At 46.5% G+C, this 14,627-nt stretch overlaps 1 pseudogene; it reads left to right on the top strand.

The window, feature by feature from the left end:
- Nucleotides 1-5,661: 5,661 nt before the first annotated feature.
- LOC147732794 (uncharacterized) lies at nucleotides 5,662-14,346 on the top strand (annotated as a pseudogene).
- The last annotated feature ends 281 nt before the right edge of the window (nucleotides 14,347-14,627 follow it).

Genomic DNA, 14,627 nt, shown 5'->3' with positions numbered 1-14,627 from the left:
CGGTCACGTGATACAGGGCATGCTGGAACATGTAGTTTGAGTTGCATCGTGTTGCGTTTTTTTTAAAATCGTGACAATAAACTAGTCTTTATCAAAGCGCTTTGGTTTTATTTTTGTAGAAGAAGGCACATTATTAACTTAGAAGTGATTATGCAAGGGAAATAGACCATTGCTGTATGTCAGTAGCACTCATTGATCTAGAGTACGTTTAGAACATCTAGAAAATCCCAAGCCTATTTGATGTTTTAATGTGTGCAATAGCAAAGTTACAGGGATGAGATTGAATGATTCTTAGTGTGTGTTATACTGAAAGAGACTACGGATATGGATGTATGAGATGGTGATTTAGAGGGACATCCAGGGTATCGGCTCGTTGAGACCCTCCTTATCACTGTTCAGTCGATAAACCCATTTCTGTTCAATTTTGAACAGAAAGCGGCTGATGTCAGTGCAGAAATCAGGAATATGTGGTTGTTCCAGGACTGTCCAACAGAAATCGTCAGGGCCGTGCCCTTTCTCCAAAAAGTGTGCAGTAAGGCGAGTAGCCTGTTTTCGGCATCGTACTGTGCTCTTATGTTCTTGTATCCATGTCCTTATTTTTCTAGTTGTCATGCCAGCGTATCGGAGTGGGCACGGGCATGTTATCAGATAAATAAGGTTACTGCTGTTACAGTTTGTGAATCTAGTTTGTGTCCATGGTCTGTTTGTCCCTATATCAACCATGGTGGATTTACAAGTCTGGGGACATACAGTACACACCCCACAGGGATGGTGACCTACAACAGGGGGCAAGTCCCACAATGTGCCCACTTGTCTTGATTCTTTGTTCCGTGGGCGTGTATGGACTAACTGATCCTTGAGATTTTGTCCTCTTTTAAAGGCAAAGATTGGTAAAGGGATGTCATCACCTCCAGTTTTCAAAATCGACCAATGTTTCTTTATGATCCTTTGCACTTGGTTTGATCTACTGTTGAATGTGTTGACAAAGGCGATGCGGTTGGTCTTTTCTTTGGGAGGATGTATCTCCAGTAGAGACTCTCTGTTATTGTTAGATGCCCTCTTTTTGGACTGATGAATAATTTTCTTTGGATAGTTTTTCTCACTCAGTTGCAGTTCCAGATTTTTTGAGTGGATCTTAAAGGCCTCTTTACTAGAACAGTTTCTTTGTACCCTGAGAAACTGGCCGAAGGGTAGGTTGTCCCTTAATGCCCGTGGATGACAACTGTCATATCTCAACAGTGCATTTCTGGCCATCGGCTTGCGATAAAGCTCTGATTCAATGCCGTTTGGAGTTGCATGTATCCTCAGGTCAAGGAAAGCCAAGGACGTTCGGCTGTATTCAATGGTGAATTTGAGGTATGCATTCCTGCTATTCAACCATCCATGAAATGACACGAGATCTTCTTCCGTACCTCGCCACACCACCAGAATATCGTCAATGTAACGTTTCCATACATGTAGTGATGGTAAATAGGGGTAGTTGGCGTCAGGACTTCTTGCTGTTCAAAATTATGAACGTAAAGATTCGCCAGGCTCGGCGCGAAAACACTACCCATACTGGTCCCGGATGTTTGCAGGTAAGTAGTGTCCTCGAAGCGAAAGTAGTTTTCTTTCATGGCAATTTCCGCTAGATTCATAATGAAACGTATTGGAGTGATGGACTGATGGTTGCTATGTTCAAGCAAGTCGCCTACTACTTCCAATGTTTCAGTTTGCGGAATCGATGTATACAAAGACTCTACGTCAAACGATACAAGAATATCAGTGTCGATGTTAAATTGTACTGTTGGAGTACACAACCTGGGACTCTCAGGTGATATTTTTTCATTACTATTCACTTAAAGCAGTAGTTTTACATAACAAGGTCCTGAAGAATGCATTTGAAAATTTGTTCTAATGATGCAGAAACATGTTGACCACCATCAAGTACGGTTATTATTTCAAACCCGCACTTGCACTTGCTTTTTAACCTTAGGGATTGGGAGATACTAATAAAATTCGTTTTTCTACCCGATTCACCTAATTTTATTAAAACCCCTCACTATTTCACTCTTATCACTATACACTGCTTTTTTCAGTAGCCACCTTAATTTTTGAATAATACATACTACCCACTTGTCACATCCATCGGTCACGGTAACATCAGACCGGCCGTTTTGTCTCCTGGGTAAGGAGAACCCAAATGATGAGAAAGAGGGCGGTACAGTGTGGCTTCTGATGGGAACAATTTTCTCCATATGCTCTTGAGCCTTGACTTGGCCTGCATAAACCAGCATGCACGGTGTTCTCACAGGTGTTATCTGCGTAGTATTGGTTTTGTGATCCATGTTGATTGACTTACTCTGTATGACTCCCAGGTACAATTTGTTGTTATTATATTGTGTTTGGGGCGTGTACTTGGCCGGTCGTTAAACCTGCCCTCAGACCCTCCTCCCATTGTTTGTTGTGTATATTAGAAATACCCACCACCTACACTTCGTCCTGGCCCCGAAACCCTATACAGAGCAAAATTATCTTGGCCCTTGCCCGTTACAACCTTGAATTTCCTGACTTCTCAGGTACAGGTGTATATCGGGGACCAGAAGAATTGGACTTGAGGCTAATACTTATGCACATTGTCTTCTGTGAAATTGGAGACGAGCTCATAAAAGATCAATTCCCTAATTTTCCCAGCGTCTAGGGGGAGAATACATAGGTGAGGCACACACACCCTTCTGCACAGAACATACAGTATCACCAAAACGTTACTATCCCCATGCCCAGGATACTGAGTTCTACTATATACCAAACACCTACTGGCTTTTATATGTACTTTATCCTAGACCTTGAGGGGTGGGGAGGACCAACAGTCCTATCAAGTGTTTTTCCCAGGCACCCACTCCAGTCTAAAGTAGCTGACGCCTGCTTTGGGGGACAGCTTCTGTTCCCCGGGTGTATTCCGTCCCAAAACATTGAATTACAAAACACCATCTATGACCGCATCCTTGAGGCAGTAGCAGGTGAACTTGTACTTGATCTCTAGGACCGCACATACCGCACCATCCCTCATTGCAGAGTCTGACTTCAATCCACACAAATATCAACACCACTCCAACATGTCCTGAAAATGTTTAGTGGACAGGAACAACGCATACTCAAACACTGTAGGGAGCTTCACAAATTAGCACAGAATATGGATTATCCTTGGCCATCCGAAGGGAGCTTTGACGTAAATATTATCGAAACACGCCACCACTTTCCTAAACACCAAATATTCCGGCACCAAATTACAAAAAAGGAAAGCCTCCTTAGCTCTCTGGCGTATCTTTAAAGAGAACCCGCAAGAGCACCCTGCCACCCTGCCCACTGCCCCTTCGACGCCCCCACCATACCAGGCCTCCGGCATATACCCCGCAATAGCATCCGCTGAAAATAAAGAACTAGACCTACAGAGTACAACCAATACCTTACCAACTGTCGGATACGGACAACTCCCAAGTGACCTCTTTGCCACATCCAAACACCCTCAACCTGTCATTGAAGGTACTGCCCCATCGACACCACCCGGCACCAGCAGTGGCCCACTGATACCCGACACAGTGCCAGCCACCATACCCGTCACAATGCCAGCCCCAGTCAGTCCCCTACCTGTAACTCCTGTCGCCGGTCGCAGCCCAACACTGCACGCCACGGTGCCAGGGTTGCCAGGACAAATAAATGCACAGTTTTTGCTACAACTGAACCCCACGTCCATCGCAGTCCTACCTGTTGAGGAGGACGAGGAAAATGCAGACAACGTGTCCCTAGCACCATCAAATAATTCACACACGTCATCTCACCACTCCTTTCACCATGCACTCCCGCACTACCCTGATCTCAACAGCCTCCGTGATGCCAATGATCCACAACTCCAAGAGCAGGAGGCCGCCCCCGAGACCGCATGCCATTCTGCGGTACAAACACAGGCGAGCAACTGATCACATTCTCCTCTGCCCAACAACAGGATAAGGATAGAGAGCTACAGTGCCCGCCGGCACCATATTTGGTCCATTATGACGCATGGAGACCGGCCACAGAACTCAATAAAAGCCCTGAGTGTAGTCCCAAGGGGGGGGCCTGAACTGACATGTTCGTCAGAGAAATGCCACACGACTACGAGCACGACCACATATCTCAGGTAGTCCGACGTGCCTCATTAAAGTTAAAACAAATCAGCGACAGATTATCTGAGACTCTCAGGATTACCCACCCTAGCACACCACATACTCAGCAAACAAAGAACACCTCACGGCAACTCACTGCACAAGCAGACTCCTTTGAAAATACTGAAGGGACTGGGGACCTAGGCCAGAGTCAACAGCAGACAACCCACTTCCCATCCACACCTTTGACAAGAGCGCGTCCCTCTCGGGACATAAGAGACTATGAAGGACTACCAGAAATGCAATACCATAGGTCCCCCTCCCCGTGCCGCCCGACAACTGCGCCAGACCACACACGCATGACTGCTGGGCCATCACAGGTCCACCCCACACCCCCTGACATACCACCACGGCATCCTGCACCTGTACCAGATCCATTCGCCCCACCATCCGCCACAGACATAGTACATTCCTCCAGCCAGCCACACGCCACAAATTTGACAAAATCAACAAACTTATTCCACGATAATCAGGAATTCCCAAAGACAGGGGACACAGGGAGAAAAAAGAAGAAAAGGACAACAGAGGTAGAAAGACTCACAGTATTAGGAACGCACGGACAACCAGAGGACATCGTATACGATGCCCCTGGCACCGACACTCACATCAATTACAAGGTCACTGGCACTGCCTCGATGCAAAACACTCGAACTAGAACAGGCAATGGCATGTTCCTCAGCAGGCCAGGTGCCCTGCGGGACAATGACCTAACTCCCAACCAAATAGTGATCATAGGCGAGAATTCAGATTACGCTGTCATCCCCTTCACAGTCGATCTGGCCGGATGGACAGAATCCTTGGCCCCGCAGATGATCCCCTGGCCAAGAGAAGGGTCGTTCGAACCTCAGCATATGGCCAAAGCAGTAGAATGTATCCTGCAGGGTGTAGGGGATGAGGATTGGGACTATGATTACATGCGAGCCAGTCTCGAAATTTGGCAGAAATATGCCATACGATATGACACCACAAGACCGAAGCATCCAGGTGCAGGGATTAGCTGCCAGATGCCGCTAATATACAAAACAGCAAAGGCCACCCCATATATAACTGCTGGACTTATGCGGAGAAGGAAGCCATTAAAAAGAACCTCCCACCCCTCAAGGAAGGTGCCAGCAAATGGATTGTGGCCCTAGAGAAAAATACCAAAGGCACCAAACCAGGGGTTGGTGATATGAAAAGTTTGCCAATATCCCTCATGGGAGGGGAAGCAGAAGACATTTTCACAAGCATCAGTAGAGGACTGATAACTATGAACGACACAACATACGATGGAGAACCGTTTGATAAAATAAGGGCGGCAGTCTGGACTAAATTGCGATTAAAATACCCTGATGTTCCAGACATTGGGTCTCTCATGTCTCTGACCATGCAACCAAATGAGGACCCTATTAACTTTATTTCTAGAATGAAAGAAAAATAGCACCAGGAGTTAGGTGACTCCTGGAATACAACTGGAAGGAACAGCAGGCTCTTTTACCACATGGTGAAGAGAGGACTGCCAGAAGACGTGCAGGAAAAATTAGATGGGGTGTTAGCCATGGAAGCAAAACCTTGGCCTGAAATACAAGACCACATCATACATTTCTGCAAAAAGAAAATAGAACAGGAAAAAAGTAGGCAGCTAGCTATTGAAAATGCAGCTGCAAAACTAGTACAGCAGAAGCTTAATAAGAAAAAGGATACAGTGGACAATCTCATGGTAGGTTGCACCTGTCAGCCAAATGACGGCAGTCACCACCTTCCCACAGGCCACTCAAAACGCACTTGCCACCAATACCCAGTCTGCCCCACAAATGCAGCAGCCTGCCATGCAATATGTGCAGCCACAGACACAACAGCAAACACAGCCAGCCATACATTACGTGCAGACACCACCACAACAAGCAGTGCAGTATGTACAGGCCCAACCACAGCCTACAGTACAATACGTACAACAACAGCCCCCTGTACAATACATGACACCAATGCCTGTTTACGGGAATGATCAACAACACTACAGCAATGACAGGAATAACACCTACAGAGGCACATGGATGCAGGGACGGGGAAATGGGGTGGGACAGCAAAGGGCCCCATTGCAGGCAGGGACACGCACCTGCTTTTATTGTCACAAACAAGGCCACATGCAAAGGGAATGTCGTACTAGGCTCCGAGAGCAAGGCCAACAACCCATGGGCCCTATCCAGCAAGTGCCACCACAACTCCAACAATATCGACAGATGTATACACAACAGCCCCAGATATTGTATGCCTATGCCCAACCTGCCCCACAGCAAAGTATGCAGCCCCAGCAGATGCAAGTCCCCATGCAGCCCCTGCAAATGCAAGCTCCCTTGCAGCCACAACAGCAGGTATCCACGTATCAAATGATGTCCCAAGCCCAAAACACTACACCCCAAGGAGGAGTGGTGACTACTCCCAACAATCCTTTCGCCCAGGGCACCATCCAGCAATACCAAAATGGAGGATACACTTGCTAGGACAGCCCACAGACAACTCTTGTGTGCCCAGTTTTATCATGCATCATGAGCGGTGAAGATGACCCCACCGTCCTGGTCACGATAAATAACAAAACATATAGCTTCCTCATTGACACAGGCGCCACGTACTCCTGCATTACAGGCAGACATCTGCCTATTTCTGATCAAGTAGCGGACACACAGGGATTCTCTGGGGCAATAGCAAGGGTCCCATTTACCAAGCCAGTACCCCTGCAAATAGGAGACCGGGTGCTGGAGCATCCACTGATTTATTCACCACATTCTCCAGTCAACCTTTTAGGGAGAGACCTCATGGCAAAACTGAATATGACAATTCACTTCCATGAGAACGGAACAATGGTTTGTTCTATACCAGGCACACCACTAGCAAGGATGATGGCACTAACTGTTGACTCTTCCTTGAAGGATCAAGTAAGGGCCCGCCCTGTGGATGAGCAAGCATTCTGCGCTGCGGTACACATCATTGTAGCCAACACAGCAGAACTACACAATAGCACTGTCCAACTCCCAAAAGAGTTCCTCTTCCGCCCACAGTCTCAGAACTCCCAGACATCAGACAGGAGCATGATCTTAGGCATACACGCTCTTCCCATTACACCTACATATGGGGCCTTTATAGCGGGAGACGACCATATGGGCTCCTGGGTCTGTGTAATTTTCATCGAGCCCGGACACCAAGTGAGAAACATTTCAGACGAACAGCTCTTTGGTGATCCTGATGACCATCCCATAACAGAGATCGTCTATCAGTATAAGGTACCCCTCTCGGTGACAGTGGAAAAGAGAACACCCACTGCCCAACAAAAATATGACTCAGTGCGTGAAGCAGACTTGGCTCAAGTGCCGCCACACCTGTGGACCACCGGTCCCAATGACGTAGGCCTCATTCGTTCTGCCACCCCATTTAAAATAACACTGAAACAAGGTACAATTCTACCCAGAATTAAACAGTACCAACTATCTAAGGAAGCAGAGGAGGGCATTGCCCCTACTATACAGGCTCTGCTGGACCAGGGGGTCATATACCTCTGTGTATCGCCTTGCAACACATGCCTTTTTCCTATTCGTAAGGGCAAGACCAACTAATGGCGTTTAATTCATGACCTGCGTTCGATTAATAACATAGTGGTACCCGAGTTTCCCATCGTCCCAGACCCTTCTGTCATCCTCACCAATGTTCCCCCGAATGCACAATACTTTTCCGTGATCGACCTGAAAAATGCGTTTTTCAGCGTCCCCCTTCACCCAGACAGTCAATACCTATTGGCGTTCTGCTACAAAGGGGTGCAAATGAGTTACCGAAGTGAGTCTCCCAGCGTCTTCAACAGAGTTGTCAAAGAAGATTTCGCGAATTTCCAATGTGACAGCACCTTACTGCAATATGTCGATGACATTTTGCTCTGCAGCACCACAGAACAGCAGTGCAGAACAGACACCATCTCTCTGCTCACCACCCTAGCTCACCGAGGGTATAAAGTGGACAAAAACAAGCTTTAGTACTGCCAAATAGAGGTAAACTACCTAGGCCAGGTACCATCAGCATCAGGGAGAAGAGTCACACCAAACAGAGTTGAGGCCATAAGAAACACCCCAGAGCCCCAAACTGTGAAATAAATGCAAAAATTCCTTGGCCTTATCAATTATGTCAGTCAATGGGTCTTTCACTTCTCCCGTTAAACAATAAAAGGGGGTGTGTGAGGGAAATATTTATTGACCTAGCATTGCTACAATCCCTAGATATAGTGAAACAACAATTAGTGGCAATGGGTCAAGGATAACACAAGCTATCTGAAAAAACTGTACATTTATATTAGGATACAATCCAAGAATCCCAGGTATTCATGGTGAAAAATTGTGTTCCCATCAGATACCCATCCTGTACCGCCCTACATCATTTGGGATCCTTCACCCGAAGGAAGTGGAAACATGTCCACTATGGATTAGGTAGATTGTAGCCTAATCTTGTGGGAGGATACAGAAATGTGATGAAGGAAGAGTAGTATCAGGGGGTAAACTGACTAGCAGTGCAAAGAAATGTGCTATGTGCAAAAAATAAGTGAATAAGTTAATATTGGGTTGCAGGAATGGAAAAAGAACTTTAATGGGATCCTACCCACACCCAAAGTTAAAAAACAGTGCAAAGTAGTGTAACAAATGACTACTTAGATGTAACCGAGGTCGACATGTTTCTGCAGTATAGTAGGGTCAAGAGATCCCTTTCTGCTTCTTCAGGACCTTTACAAAAAAATGCTACTGCTGGTGTGCAAAACGTAGTGATTTATAGTATAAAATCATATCACCTGAAATCGCCCATGGAGATAATCCAGATGGTCAGGGTATCGTGTTAGACAAACAAACACACAAAAAACATACAGTTAATGACGATAGCTTGTGAGGAAAAACGAATTTCTCGTGAGAAATTAATGATGCCAAATAGTACTGGTCGATAGTTGCTAAATAATCAACTTAGTCATTCAAATCAAAATGATGATGTGAAAAGGATAACACTGTACCCACTCACCCATGATATGGGGAATAGACTCTCCACCTCACCCGGCTATAGCTCAGGTAGAAATGAAGCACCGCTCTATTGAAAAGAGAGAAGAAGAAACACTATAGAACGAGGAAGAGCTAAGGAGCTATTAGCTAGACGCGCCCTGTCTCAGCAGGATCATTCATTTCTGCAAGGTATGCCATGATATTCTGCAACAATCATCAGCGCCTACCCTGCGCTATTTAAAAATTAATAAGGAAGGTTGCATTTGTCGGCTATTTTGTAAAGTACCAACACGAAAATGTTATTAGCGTTACATGCACCTTCGTTATGCTGATATTCTGAAACACATGCGTTTCGAGAGTTGGCCGTGAGAACAGTTAAGTATGAAACCCAGATTGTTTGTAGACCAAACAGAGCGTTGCCTTGTCAAAAGGACATCGCATCCCGCAGACGGAATGCTGCCGCCGTGTTAATACAAGTCGGTTAAAGCTGCAGTGCCTGCCGAATGAGCGCTATGAGCACATCAGACTAGAGACGTGGATGATATCCCGTCTCCTCTAAATGCGCTTACCTGTCCGTCGGTACTCCTGACATCCGTCTAGGCTGTCAAGTGGGAGGTACCGAGACGGACAGGAAGCGTACTTTTAAACTCTATTGGTGAACTGCGGTATGGATCATATGACCGCAGGTTCTTCGCGCTAAAATAACGCTAAGCTGCTGGGAACTGTAGTCTGTCTCTATACTCTAGTTTTCACAACAGAAAAGGAAGAAACACTTCGATAATTCTGTCCGTGAGTCTATCTGGTTTCAACAATATTATTTATGGAGGAAGACTAGCGTAAAACACTTAGTCTGATAATATAAAGAAAATTAAAGCATTAGTCCTTAAGGATTGGTGTTCATCCTCATTTCTATGGGAACTTTATTCCATAGGGCAGGACCAACCGATGAAAATGCTCGGTCTCCTTGCCTAGCTCTTTTTGTTGCAGGGGGTTTCAGAAGTGCTTGGTTACTTGAACGAAGTGAACGGCTGGGTTGGTACAATTCAAAAGATTGAGAAAGATATTTAGGACTGTCCCCATATAAGCATTTGTGGACCGTGCAGCATGTTTTGAAACAATACTACTTGCCCAAGCTGGGGCACCAGCACAACAGACAACAGCACATGAAAAGAGTATATCTTCACCACAGCACATGGACATCAACAAGGACACGGACACCAGCAATGACACTCTTGACCCAAATGCCTCCTGCCCGATCGACAAAACACAACAATAAGATTCCATTGCCCAACTGCATCTCAGAGAAATACAAGAAAGTGCACCACAACAAGAGAAAGAGCTATCGAAGAACAGGGAGTACAGCAGGACCCTGCTGATTTTATTTACAGGCAGACCATGTCTGGAAAGCCTGTCATGCCACAAGCGTTACTGCAGGTGGCACTGGACCAACTCCACCTTCCCGCACATGTCTCCCGAGATAACATGTCCACATCACTGCAAACAGATTGGTTCATTCCCAATGCCCACGAATTAATACAACTTTTTGTCAATAATTGCCTCATCTGCCAACAGTACTCACCAAATCCAACGCTCAAAACAGTTGCTTCCACCATCCCAAAACCCTCTGGCCCCTTCAAAGAACTCTACCTTGACTATGTTGACATGATCGATAGGTGCCAAAATTACGATATCTCATTGTGGTGGTATGCCCATTTTCGCGCTGGATCGAAGCTGGACCATGCGTCCACTGCGATGCCAAAGCAGCAGCCACATTCCTACTGCGTGACGTCATCTCACGCTTTGGAATTCCCGAGGCCATCAGAACGGACAACGGGAGCCATTTTTCAAACGCCATCTTTTCCTCCCTGACCACAATGCTAGGCATCAGACACAAACTAACATCTGCCTATCACCCCCAAAGCAATGGCATTTGTGAGCGCCTCAACGGCCTGCTCAAAAACAAAATAAGCAAAATCAGCGCCACCATCGGTAAAAAATGGCTCTACTGCCTTCCACTTGCCCTCTACTCACTGAGAAACTCCCCAAGCTCGGATCACCACCTCACGTCCCACCAACTTGTCACCGGATGATCCATAAATGTAACTATCCCCTCTACCAGGCCCAAAACTGACTGTGAGTCATCGTCAGAGATAGTTAAAGCTGAGCTTTACGAATTTGTGTCCACACTAACCCGCGCTACGCAGGTTCTTTCTGCCCAGGTGTCCAAAAGGAAGGAGAAGAGCTCCACCGATCCAGAGCTGCCACCTATCCATCCTGGGACGCTGATCTTCGTCCGGAGGCACGTCAGGAAGTGGAAAGACCCCAAGTTCGACGGCCCCTTTGCAGTGACTGATTCATCTCCAACTGCCGTCCGGATAGCTTAGCGCAAGGCATGGATCCACCGGCGGGAGGTTCGACTCAATCAAACAATGGACTAAAAGAGGAAAGCGACATGCCCATGGTCCGCCTGAACGAGGACATCGGTTTCCCATCCACTGTCGAGGAAGAAGAAGATGAAGAAGATGACACCCCCGTGCTGCTCCAGGAATGCAGCAGCCGTGATGCGAAGTTATGCACTCTTATCACATTTATGTTCTGTATCCTTGTTGGAGTGGCACTAATAACTCTTAATTGGTGTATCTATTTTCTTGCTGTGAAAAGTTATAATGATAGAAGCAGCCAAGATGCCTGACTGTCCACTGTTCCATCCACTGTACCAGCAGTCACACTCAAACAGCAGAAAGCAACACACAGAACACTAGGTCCTGAACTCCCAGAAAATAGCACTGCTAGCAACACGCCCATTAGTGTGCACCTTGAAATAGCACCCTTTACCCCAGAGAAAAGGAATAGGTAATGGAATATAGCTACCAACGCCACAGAACGAGCATCCCGTCAACGCTCTCCCCGCCACCATAGAACACGTAGATTCGCCATCCCCCCCTACTTAACAAAGTCAATACCCCGTATCCCCTCCCCGTTTGTCCCTGGTTCCCATATAGACAAAAGACACAAGCCTAAAGGAATGTCGTTCAAAACATTCCAACAACTCGTGCAAATACAAGAAGGCCTAGGGCCTATGCTCAGCCTACCCCAATCAGTAAGAGACCATTCAGTCCACTCCTCCCTGGAAGAAAATTCATGGTACAGGGACATGACAGCCGTAGGGAAAAGGATCTCAAATGAGTCCTACTATGTGTGTTCCTACATTCCCCATGCAGTAGGAGCAGACAGACTAATTTTTCCTAAAGAAGTTCCACCACATATAGTGATGTGCCTACTACACCTGTATCTTTGCCGCATGGAGGGACAGGTCCAAATAGTAGGTGGGGTTGGAATATGGATTGGATATGTGAATACAACAGAATGGGATAACAACAATGTCATATTCAGGGTTACTTCTGACAAATAGAACAGATGATACAAGAGAAGTACAAAAGAAATATACCAAACATGGATCACCGAGCGCAGATATTTAGGCAAATGAAATACGTTTCGATCACAACACCCCTAGCAACATGTGACACACACCCACGCCTCCATGGCCACCGCCACCCGGGGGGCCTCCCTGGCCCACACTGTCAATGCCAGATCAGAACGCTTCTGGAAGTACTAGCCCGAGTATACTACAAGAATAGGTGGCTCGAACCTGGCGACATATATTGTAAAGCAGCGTCCCTAGGTCCCCCTTGGACTGGCGAAACAATATGGGAGAAAAACATTGATTGGGATGTAGAGGATAACTGTGAACAGATTTGGAATGAGGCAGCAAGCAGATACACCTGGGGTGGGGAAAGAATATACAAACATAAAAAAGCATCTAAACTAAAAAACCCTTCTCTTTGTTTAATAGGTAATGGCTCTGTCTCTGTTGGGCGTAACACAGACTGTAATTCCACGGTTTTTAACTTCGATATGCAGTACGGCACCTCCACTCTGATGGACTACTACTGGGCATGCGGAGAACACCTCTATCTCCAACTACCTCCTCAGTGGCTCGGACTGTGTTCTTTGGTGACTCTGCATGAAGTACATCTGGTTGTGCCGGCATCAAATGCTTCCCACATACTGTCACACCCAATGACAGGTGACGTGACATTCCTCCACCAACACCGGCGAGCAGCAGAGTATTTCGCAGCAGAAGCCTGTGGTATGGTCCCAGAAGAATTCGGCCTCTTTAACGAGGCCCAGCTTTTCTTCGGAGGGGCATTCCAAATGTTTCAAACTCAGGCTAATGCCCGTTGGCTGGAAGTAACACGCTATGAGGTCATGAAAGCTATCAACAGCACCAGAGACGGCCTAAATGCAATAAGGGAAGAACTGTGCCCATTAAGACTAATGGTTCTGGAACATCGCTACTTCCTCGACATGCTGACGGCCAAAGATGGTGGTCTGTGTCATCAAATCGGAAAATCCTGCTGCACTTTCATACCGGGAAACGATGAAGATAACGGATCCATATCAAGGGCCATTGAGGAGCTGACTAACTTGGGAAAAGAAATGACCGACGAAGGAGGTGCCCCTGCGGACATTATTCCAACAGACTGGTTCACTCTTGACTGGATGCCTTCATGGCTAACAGCAATTCTGAAATTTATGATACCCCTTGTTGGGATTTTATTAATACTGTGTTGCGCCTTTCAGTTAGGGAGCCATTGCATAAAAAAATTAAGTGCCAAGGCAGTAGGGATGAATTATCCTAGCACAGGGATCTACCAGATAGCCAAGTATGAAGACATGGATCGACTTCCCGGGGATGGGCCTGGAGTAAAATTAGAAATGAGCGAGGTAGCAGCACCAGGCACACGCTATGACATACCCACAGCTCCCCCACTCCCCCCAGGTAGGGACACCATGAGCACCAGCCCTACAGCAGCCCAATACGAACGTCTGCTTAAAGAATCAGGTGCCGAATATGCCGACATAATTGCTAGGCCAGATGGAGCTAGAGCAAAAGAAAAAGAGCAGCTCCAAGGCAGCTTTAAGTGTTATGTTAACGACATGCCCTGGATACCCCCCTGGCTGAAGGATCACCGAAATACTCAGTTAGGAGCGTGTTCATAAATGAACAAGACCGGGGAGATGATGAAGGGTTAAAATCACGCTCTACCATCTGATCACCAAAAAGAGCACCTCTTATCTGCCTTGATGGTGAAAATGCCACATATGGCCCTACCAGAGAAAACCTGAAAATATGCTTAAAACCCTCTATTTTTGCTATGCATAATCAGCAAAGTAAATCCCACCAATCCCCTGAATCCTGGGGTATAGACCCAAGGCAAAGGCCAAGAAGACATGCCTTAGGGTAACAAAATGCACTAGGCCCACACTGATGTTAAATGTGCATACCAGTTGCACTGAAAAACAACGTGGTAAAGTGGCCTGATGTGAAGTAGAGTAATTTTCCACAGCCTCAAGACCAACCCCCTCTCACACGTACACAAGG

The sequence above is a fragment of the Lissotriton vulgaris genome, chromosome 2_1 (assembly GCF_964263255.1).
Source record: "Lissotriton vulgaris chromosome 2_1, aLisVul1.2, whole genome shotgun sequence".
Taxonomy (NCBI): Eukaryota; Metazoa; Chordata; class Amphibia; order Caudata; family Salamandridae; genus Lissotriton; species Lissotriton vulgaris.
Note: the sequence above shows the minus strand (reverse complement) of the source record. Positions and strands in the feature narration are given on the sequence as shown.